This window comes from Rhincodon typus, chromosome 3 (genome assembly GCF_021869965.1).
Source record: "Rhincodon typus isolate 14 chromosome 3, sRhiTyp1.1, whole genome shotgun sequence".
NCBI classification, from domain to species: Eukaryota; Metazoa; Chordata; class Chondrichthyes; order Orectolobiformes; family Rhincodontidae; genus Rhincodon; species Rhincodon typus.
The window spans coordinates 20815448-20825035 of record NC_063334.1 but is presented as its reverse complement, the minus strand read 5'-3'; the positions used below and the strand labels follow the sequence as shown (position 1 = coordinate 20825035).

Here is a 9588-nt window from a genome sequence, read left to right as displayed (position 1 = left end):
AAAAGAACACAACACACGAGCTGAAGTGGCGCTTTGTTTCCCGCCCCGACCCCCGGGGGGCCGGCAAATACCCACAAACCCCCCCTCCCCCCCCCCCCCCCCCCCCCCCAAATTCTGCGACACCAATTCACTCAAAACGAAACCGTCTCATTTTTAATCGCCGGACAAAGTTTCAGATCGTCCTATTCATTTTATATTCTTTTCTCTTCTGGTTGTCGTTGAGTGCAGGATAGGATTTCAGAAAGATGCATTCACTGACTTTCCCATTGTATAGGGACACTCCACCACACGGCACCGGATTAGCCGCTGGAATGGAGCTGGCTCCTTAAATGTTCATGTGTGCTTGGACTTTTGCAATTTAAATCATTTTCTTTGTGTGTCTGGAGCATTTTGGATGTCGAACACATTAGCAACCACTAGACAATCTTTTGTTGCAACAGTGATGAATTCTGGCATTCCTACCAAATCTTGGGGAGATTTGAATTCTCTGACAAAGTTGTGAGAACTTTAGTGAAACGGTGTTTTCTTCCTCTCCCTTTCTCCCCCCTCAAAGCCCCCGCCCCAAAAAAAAGAAACAAGCGAGTGGAATTCAGAATTAGATTGTCGTGTGGAGGGATTGCGTTTCCATGGCGACGGGGACTGAACTGTCGACCTGCCATGCATGTTTGCAACCTTCCCGTGATTAATGCAAAAAAATTGCTAATTTCGTCGCCTCTATAGTCCTGCAAAATGTAAGAATAACGATGTGTTCACATTTACCCAAAAAAAGTGACACAATCTGCGTGGCAACTAAAACGGAATCGCCTGTTTTGGTTCAAAACATTTTGTTTCTTTTTAAAACAAAAGTATTTCCCCATCTGTGTGTTTATTAAGGAGAAGAGACTAGGCATAAGGATGCATACAGTCAAGTGGCTACCCGGAAACATTAGCAGAATGATAGATTGTATCGAGTGCTGTATTTGCCAGTACTCGTTCCGAAATGCAACCTGCTCGGCTGATCCACTGCCAGGATTTACACTGTCTCCCTCCTTATTTTTTGAAAGCAGCACCAGAGCAGGGTTTAAATTGGTTTGCCATTTGGCGGAGCTCTGTTTATAAGGAAACATTTTGCTTGTTCTTCGCGTGCTTGTGTATATATATATATATATTCTATATCTATGGGAGTTTGGATCGGGGGAGAGGGGTGAAAACGAGATAAAGCATTGGTTAAGAAAAAAAACGATAACAGAGAGACGAAGGGAAAAAAAAAGAACTGGTAGAGCTTTGTGTAACAAGGACGTTCTCCCTCATCTGTGTGTAGCAGCATAGAGAGGGGTCTATAGAATTGTGTTGAGGCTTGCTGAGTTTCTGAGACAAGAAGATAAATAAGGGTGGGCAATAAAAAAGGAGAAATAATTGGGTACAAAAGAAGAAGAAGCTAAAGAAAAGACTCTGGGCTGCGGCACAGGGTTAACTAAATGAAGAGAGTCAGTGGGAAAAGAAAGTGAGAGACAGACTGCTGGCGGCGGCTGCAAAGTCTTTTCTATCCGCCTAACCTTTCGAAGGGAAAGTGCCTGGGAGTGAGAGGCTGAACTAGGCGGAGCTGCCAGCCGAAGAATGGAGTGAGAGGGATGAGGACACGAAGATGCTGGAGTAAAGCAGCGAGACGCCCAGAGGCTCCATCCATCCCCAATGGCAGCTCCTAAGGACATCATGCTGCACCTTCCACCACTGAAGGAGACTTACTGCAGACAATAAGCCACCGCCTTTCCACAACTTGGACAATTCTTCCAAGGCGAGAAGGAAAAACCGAGAGAGACAGAGAGAGACGGGAAATGAAGGCGAGCTGTTCTTTCGGGTTGATTTGAGGCTGCCCCCGTTCCTCGGTGACTGCATGAATGGGGTCTGGTTTTAGCCTGCGTTTTCTCTGCTTTTGAACCAAGGCAGCTTATCCAGCGGGGCTCGCTTCCTACAAGGAGAACTCAACCTAGTTGTGTGGTAAGGAGAAAGAAATTAGGATTTTGCACACTCTCACGCACTATATATTATGGAGCATCGCCATGCTTCCTACACGCATATGGTTCTTACATTTCGCTTCATCGCCCAGGCTCGTTTGAGGTTTTTATTTAATGCCGTGATAATTTGTTTTTGTAATGTCGGCTGCTTCTTTTCGCTCTGGGGCTTTTTTTAATAAATGCACGTTGAAATTGCTTTCCTAATTTCCACGATATTCCAAATGGAAATTGACCGTGTTCCCTTTCCGACGGATTTCTCCTCGATGGTGTTTGTGTGATCTCCCGTGTAAAAGCTGCAGAAATCACGTCCCTTCACGATGTTAGGAATACTAATGCAAAAACATATGTTCGGGTATGCGAAAGAGTTATTCTGATTCACGATGCATTTTATTTTCGAATCTCTCGCTTATTCTAATGACGAGCGCTACTGTGCAGAAATCGCCAGTCCCGGAATGCTGTTTTGTATTGAAGGAGTGTGACACTCAGTAATAAAGACGAAAGGTTTACTTCACAGCCCTGGGATATTCGAAATTTATTCAGTTGGATTGTGGGACTCGGGGAAGGGATGGTTTCTGATGGAGTCGACCACACACTACGTGTGGGACTGTAGGTTTTGGCGAGTCCCAATTTATTTCTATAACCAGTTATTATCGTGATTGTATTGAATTGACTCCTGTGTCATAGCGGAGTATTCCCAGTACTGCGATCCTGAACATCAAGTACCCGTATTGGTAAAAAACACAAATCTCAATTCCTGTTTTCTTTTAAAACAATGTTGAGACCGGATTACACTCCAGGAGAAATCTAGAATGGACTGATCGCACTCCAGGAGTGTAATCTGTCCTTTCTAGATTTCTCAACTGTTGAATGAGCTCTTCCCCAGTCCGCAAGATGAAATTTATGGTCACTTAAGACATTTTCTTCATGAATGAGGGATGAAACGTATGTGCATGTTAAAATATGGGGGAGACTTGTATAATCAAATTGAGACACTTGCACTTATTACCTTATTTTTTTGACAACATCGTTAGTCCATGACGGAGTAATTGCTTCTTTTAAGTAAGTAACCAGTGGAGGCAGTTTGGATAAGGTGTTTACTTGCTCAGCAGTTTCGAGTGTATGTGTTATTCAGCAGAGGAACAGTATTGTCTTGGTAACTCTGCATTAACTTAAGCCTGTGAGAATAGCGAAGAGCTGGAGTTTTTTTTTGATGTTCTGCTTGGCTGGGTAACCTGAATACTAAAAAGCATTCCATCAGCAGCTGACCCTGTTAGCGGTTTTTCAATGGCACCCTGTTTTCTAAAGCTACTGCAAGGGTCTAAGGAAGAGAAAAAAAAGGATCTTGGTGATTCGATCTGAATAGCTCTCACTGCCAGCGGGTTTTGAGTGGGAGCTGGAAGGTATTCCACCCCAACTTTTTTGTAAAAGGAAACTCTCCACCATTACTGCAGCAGTAGCTGTCATTCCATCGATTGTAACTGGAGGCAAATTCCACTCGTTTACTTGAACTGTGTAAGGAAGGAGCTTATTTTGTTCTTTACGGTGATCAATTGGGTATGAGGAATCGGCCGTCAGTTTATTTTGTCATTGGTAACAAATTATCTACTTGCATAAAAATGAATTATTTTATGGACTGAATTGCACCTGAATTTGGTTACTACAGCACTGTAATTCCATTTATACCTCGGGAAAAGGTACTGGTTCTGAGAAGATGAAATGACTGCTTTGAGGATGTTTAAAATCTGTTTGGGGCAAACTGGGTTGGGCGTACAATTTAGAAAATTAGACTGCACTTAGTTGATGGGACTTACAAATTGCTGTAATTACCATTGAAGTTTAATGGTGAAGTGCTGGGCCACTTGAATTGCATAAAAAATAAACATTTTCTTCTAATATGCAACCACTTTACGTCCTTAGAGTTTGTCAGCCTACACGTCTGCTCAGTCAGGTGCTAACAGTGTGAAGTATTCGTATTGGCAAATGCTTCTGTCCAAAAAATTCTCATCCAAGAAACTGTATTTTTTCTCTGTCTTGCTCCTTTCTCCTTCTAGGAGCAGGATGAGACAATCTAACCCTTATAGCTTTCTTTCTGCATTGTAGGAATGATCTTTGTCATTAACGTAAGGTTGCATTCCAAACTTGGATTTTGATCAGAAACTGTGTACAACAAATCGTTTATCAAGATGCTGAAGCTCAGCACAATTACAATGAAACCCTCCCCTTACAGGGAAAACAATTACCAAAGATAAAAGAAAACTGGGAAAGGGTGGAGGGGTGGGACTCATTGAGTTGTTCTTGCAAAAAACTGGTACGGACTCAGCACGGTGAATGGTCTCCTTCTCTACCATAAGCCTGCGACAATTTTCACATGAGTTTTAATAGTGCCAGCATAATTACAATTTGGTAAATCTTTTTTGTTTTAATTTGGCAAGACCGATGTTTTAAAAGCACGGCCCTATTATTTTTGAATGTGATTAGAGAAAGTAGATACTGGAAATACTTTTTTTTTTCAGAACATAAGTGGACATTATTACAAAAAGACGGAGTGATGTATATCTTTACACAAGCGGGGAACAGAAAGAGTCTGTTGAAGCTGATTGAGCATAGGGCCCTTGTTTTCTTGTACTGCAGACAATGTTTAATGACTTTGGTTGCAACATGGCACTATAATTAAGCTGAGTTGATAATTGTAAACTTTTTGTTTTGAAAATATAGACTTAAGTCTGTATGTCATTGTAGCTTTGGTTGATTGCTTTTATTTATTGTTATGATGCTTAGATGACATTCTAGTGTATTGAGGAATCTGATTTTACATCAAACTTTCTGCTGTTATAAGAACTATATAACATTAAATATTTGGCTGCTCTTGTGGGCTTTGTTTTGTGGTTTTGCTCTGGAAGTAAGTACTAAGAATTTTATTGCCCAAGTTCAGCGTAGAGACAGGCTTAAAATTTGATCGAAATATTGCCACGCACTTTTCAAATCCTAACTCCAATCGTTTATGACACATTTGTGTTTAGATTTGGGGTGCCAATAACCTTTAATGCATTATTTTGTGTCTGCTCCTCTCTCAATTTAGGTACCCACTTCAAAGAATTGGGGAGTTTAGAGATATAGTTTTTCTTTCCCATCCTAATGCATTGATTGATGCAATCTCTCCTAATCTTACCATGATCCAGCAACAAATTTTCAGAAGGGTAGTCTATCAATTAGTTACTGGGTAAGAATATTATCAAATTGAGGGACTGAAATGGAGCTGCAGTGATTTTAAAATGGGATGTGTTCCTATTGGATTTGTTTTTCTGTCACATCTTAAACCTGTTTATTCTATGTAATAAGCTGTAGCCAGAGATAGATGTTCCTATGGATTTACATTTTTTGGGAGAAGATGGAAGTAATAAATTTCACTCTCCAGCTGCAGAGAGGATAGGGTTTTTCCAACTCGAGGGAGCTGGAAGAGAAACTAATCATCAATGTAGTTTCGATATGTGTTTGTCTGTGTTTGTTTTTAATATGTGTTTGTCTGTCTAAATTTAATCCATGTTTTTCTTTCGGCTTTCTTTTGCAGAGCTGCATGGTTCTTAATCTAAATACGAGGTGCCGTATGTTTAATTTGGAATTAATTTACTTGGTTTCAAGTGGTCAGTGAATAAAATCCAAATAGTGACACTTGCCCTCTCTCCTGGTTTTCAGAAGGTGAAAAGTTTGAGTTATGCCTTGCCCCACTTTCACCAAATACCACTGACCACCACCTACCCCCACCAGCACCCCCCCTCCCCCCCACCTCAGCCCAACCCACCCAGCAACCCACAAACAATCACCAATGATCTTCTTTTGAAATATTCTAAGTTTGGTTTGATCCCACTTGCATTATCTTAAAGCAATCATTGAGCAGGAGAACTTTGAAGCCTCACTCCTGACGAGACAATTACTTAGAAGTATTTACTTGTGGGTTTCAAGATTTGTCAGTGATTACGTAATTTATTTCCAGTTTGCTATGTTCATACTTTTTAAAATAAGGATCAGTTGTTGTCTGCTATAGCATTAAATTCAGGTGATGCCGTGAAGCTGCAAATTCTTTGACTAGATCTTCCATATGCTATCAATTTTAACAAAAGGATCACACAAATTAGCTACCCAAAATTCCAAACCCTGTTCTGAAACTGAAGAAGGCAGTAATTATTAGAGTTTTTACCAGATGACTTAAATCAAGTTTAGTTCACGTCATTCTCAAATTGCCTAATAATCTATCTATTCATGGATTTCTCTGGTCTTTGGACAGTATTCTGTAATATTTTGCGCAGGAACATTAAATCATACTTGTGTAATTCTGATGAAAAGAAATGTACTTATTATTAATCTTTTTAAAGAATGTAGACATCATTGTAAGGTGAGTCATTGTGGAAGGAGGAGGGAATTCCTGGACTGTGTTTCTTTACCCAATTGAATACGGGAATATTTGAAATGATGCTACAGTGCAATTCCTTCTGCTTCTGTGTTGAACTAACCTGGACCTGAAGAGAGCTGCTGGCATTGGTTAAATGTTGTACCTTACTATTAGTTGGGCAATGAAGCTATATGTCTTCTCATTGCGACTGTCTAGTAACAGCCCAAGAGGAAACAATATTTCAGTAATGTGGTTAGGTAAATCTACAATTCAAGGTGTTTTGCTCAGGGATAAATTTCAGATATGGAAATGGAGAAATTGTTCTGATATTTGCAAGGGATCAGTTAAAGAATTTGAGCAGGGTTACTGTAAAGAAGCAAGAAATTGGCACTAATTTAAAGTGCTCAGAGATCCTGTGCAGATATGATGGGCTGAATGGCCTGCTTTTGCACCACAACAGCTCTGTGATTCTGATTCTGATTCTGTGAAGTGGACGTTAGTGCTGTTTGGTTGATAAGTTGACTCTGGCCAAGTTTCATTTAGTCATTGACAATGCAGCCAGTCTGTACTTGCAAAATCCAAGGCAGTATATCAGTTGTTAAGTGTGATACTCAACTAGGCTGCACCTGTGGAACAATCCCGATTGCGTTAATAGCCACAAAACCAAATGTCCTATCAAGGTCATAATGTGGCATGTTATGCTTGAAATGAAACACATTCATACAAACAAAAGGGATATATTCAAGTCTCCTTTTTTTTTAATTCCCTAAAGACACAGGGAGCATATAGTTTTCTTGTTTTTTACTGCACGACAACATCTTGGCCAAATACAATAATTTTCTACATTTTCTGAAGAAGGGTCCTGACACGAAACATCAGCTTTCCTGCTCCTCTGATGCTGCCTGGCCTGCTGTGTTCATCCAGCTCTACACCTTGTTATCTCAGACTCCAGCATCAGCAGTTCTTGCTATCTCACAATAATTTGCTAATCAATCGGCACCTGATATAAAGATTGTTGTAATCCTTTCAAATTTGGCAATTTTGAATTTGCCCTGATAGTGCAACACTATGACTCTATAACTTGTTCCTCTTTTAATCAATATGCAACTGTATACCCACCACATTCCTTTATTCTTTTTTCTTTCTTTGAACCTTATGTCAGCCATGGACCAGTTGATAGACCTCTTAACTGAGTTCAATGTTTGTGAGTTTAAGAACCACTCCAGAAGCTTCAGCCCAAATTTTATGCTGGCACACCGGTAAATGCCAAGGGAGTTCCTCGTAGAAGTTTGAGGAAAGACAACTTTTGGGAATCTGATGTGCCATATTTCAGACAAGATATTTAATTGAAGTGCTGTCTGACTTAAGGACAAACAGAAAAGAACCAAAAGTGGGAGAGTTCTTTAGTTTTCGTCCTATCCATCTTTCAATAACAGCCCTTTTCTGAAAAAGAACAGGTTAGTTTATCTTTTTCAGTTGATTACTCAAAGGACCTAGCTGTGCATAAGTTGACTGCTGTCACCATACATTACTACCATGCTACTGTTCAAAAGTAGCTATTAGCTAAAGGTGCTTTGGGATGATTTGAGTTATAATAAGACAGAGAGGCAGCTAGTATTCGCTGGAGAGAATAGTTTGAAGAACTCAACTGAGATGGAGTTTGACTTGATATCTTCCATTCCATTCCTTGATATCCTTTCCAGCTTGGTCTTGGTGCTAATGCATTCAAGAGTGAGTTTAAAAAGCCATTTGACAGTTATACAACAAGCCCTTTGGATTAGATGGAATCTCTGCTGGCATTCTGAAACAAGGCCATGAGACACTTCTGACCTGGCTACGCAACAACATATCCCCCATTCGGGCTCGCACCACTGATGTAGGCACACTGTGCTCATGACTTTATTAATGAGTGAAGCAAGTCCAATTCACAATAACTGCAGCTACAGGGAAGATCGTTGCAAGGATTCTCCTTCTCCACCACCTTCCAGTGGCTGAAGAACTCCTTTCCAGTGTCTGTGTGGTTTTTGCCAACTAAGGGGAACCACAAACATGATCTTTCACTGTGTGAAATCAGTGCTCATGGGTGATTTCAATTTACTTATAGTTTGTGTAAATCTAATAAGCACCAGTACTGTGGAGGAGGAATTCCTGGGAAATGCTTGAGATGGTTTTTTTGGAACAATGTGTTGAGGAACCAATGTGGGCATTGAGATTTAGTATTATGTGATGAGAGCGAGCCAATGAATGGTCATGTTAAAGAAAAACATTTAAGGACGAGTGACCATTGAGTGATAGAATTTTCCATTAAGTTTGACAAAGTTGTTCAATCTGAAACTAAGGCTTAAATGTTCATATTTACCTTCCTTCAGATTTGAAAAAGAAGTTGGCTGTGGTGGATTTAAAAAATACATTAAAAGATTTGATGCTGGATAGGCAGTGGCTAGTATTTGAAGAATTTGTTGCTTGGTTTTCAAAAAAAGTACATACATTCCTGCAGGCAAAAAATCCAACAGAAAACCTAAGTATACAATGTTTCACCTTAGAGTATTGAAAGAGAAAGCTCCAGTGATAGTTGATATACGGTTTGATATTTCAGAATTCCATTAATTCTGCAATAAGGGCTGCAGATTGCAAATGTAAACTCTTTGTTTAAGAAAGGAAGTAAGTGAAAATAGGGATTAATTTTGTTAGCCTGATATCAGCAGTAGGGAAAATATGAGAATCTTTTATGAAGGATATGATTATTGACTGTTTAGAAAATAGCAGTCCTATTGGGCAAGATCAAAACGGATTAATGAAGGGGGAATCATGTATGACAAACTTGGAGTTTTTGAGGATGTTACTAGCAGAGTTGATACATTGGATGTATTTGGATTTTGGAAGTTTTCGGATTAAATCCAACACACAAGTTTGGTCAACAAAGATCAATGCTGGGGGTTCAGGTGTTCACAATATCTGACATGATTTGGATTTGGCAATAGATTGTAATTTTCCAAGTTTACAGATGGTGCAAAATTTGGTGAAATGTTAGTTATAAGAAGAACGCAAAGTGGTTTTGGGAGATTTTGACAGGCTAAGTGTGTGCAAAACCATGGCAGATGGAATATAGTGTGGATAAGTTTGAGTTTATCAATTTTAGTAGGAAGAAAAGAATGTCTCTTGAATGTTGAGAAATTGAGTAATGTTGACATCCAGGGAGACCTAGGT

General features: G+C 39.8%; 1 protein-coding gene across 5 annotated transcripts in view; it reads left to right on the top strand.

Annotated features, from left to right (window-relative positions):
- Positions 1-1091: 1091 nt before the first annotated feature.
- The window catches only part of adgrl3.1 (adhesion G protein-coupled receptor L3.1), a 607182-nt gene continuing 598685 nt past the window's right edge, over positions 1092-9588 (top strand). For all 5 annotated transcript variants that reach the window (XM_048595033.1, XM_048595030.1, XM_048595031.1 and 2 more), the window contains exon 1: positions 1092-1977. The gene's annotated coding sequence lies outside the window, so the exon portion shown is untranslated. The remainder of the gene's footprint in view (positions 1978-9588) is intronic.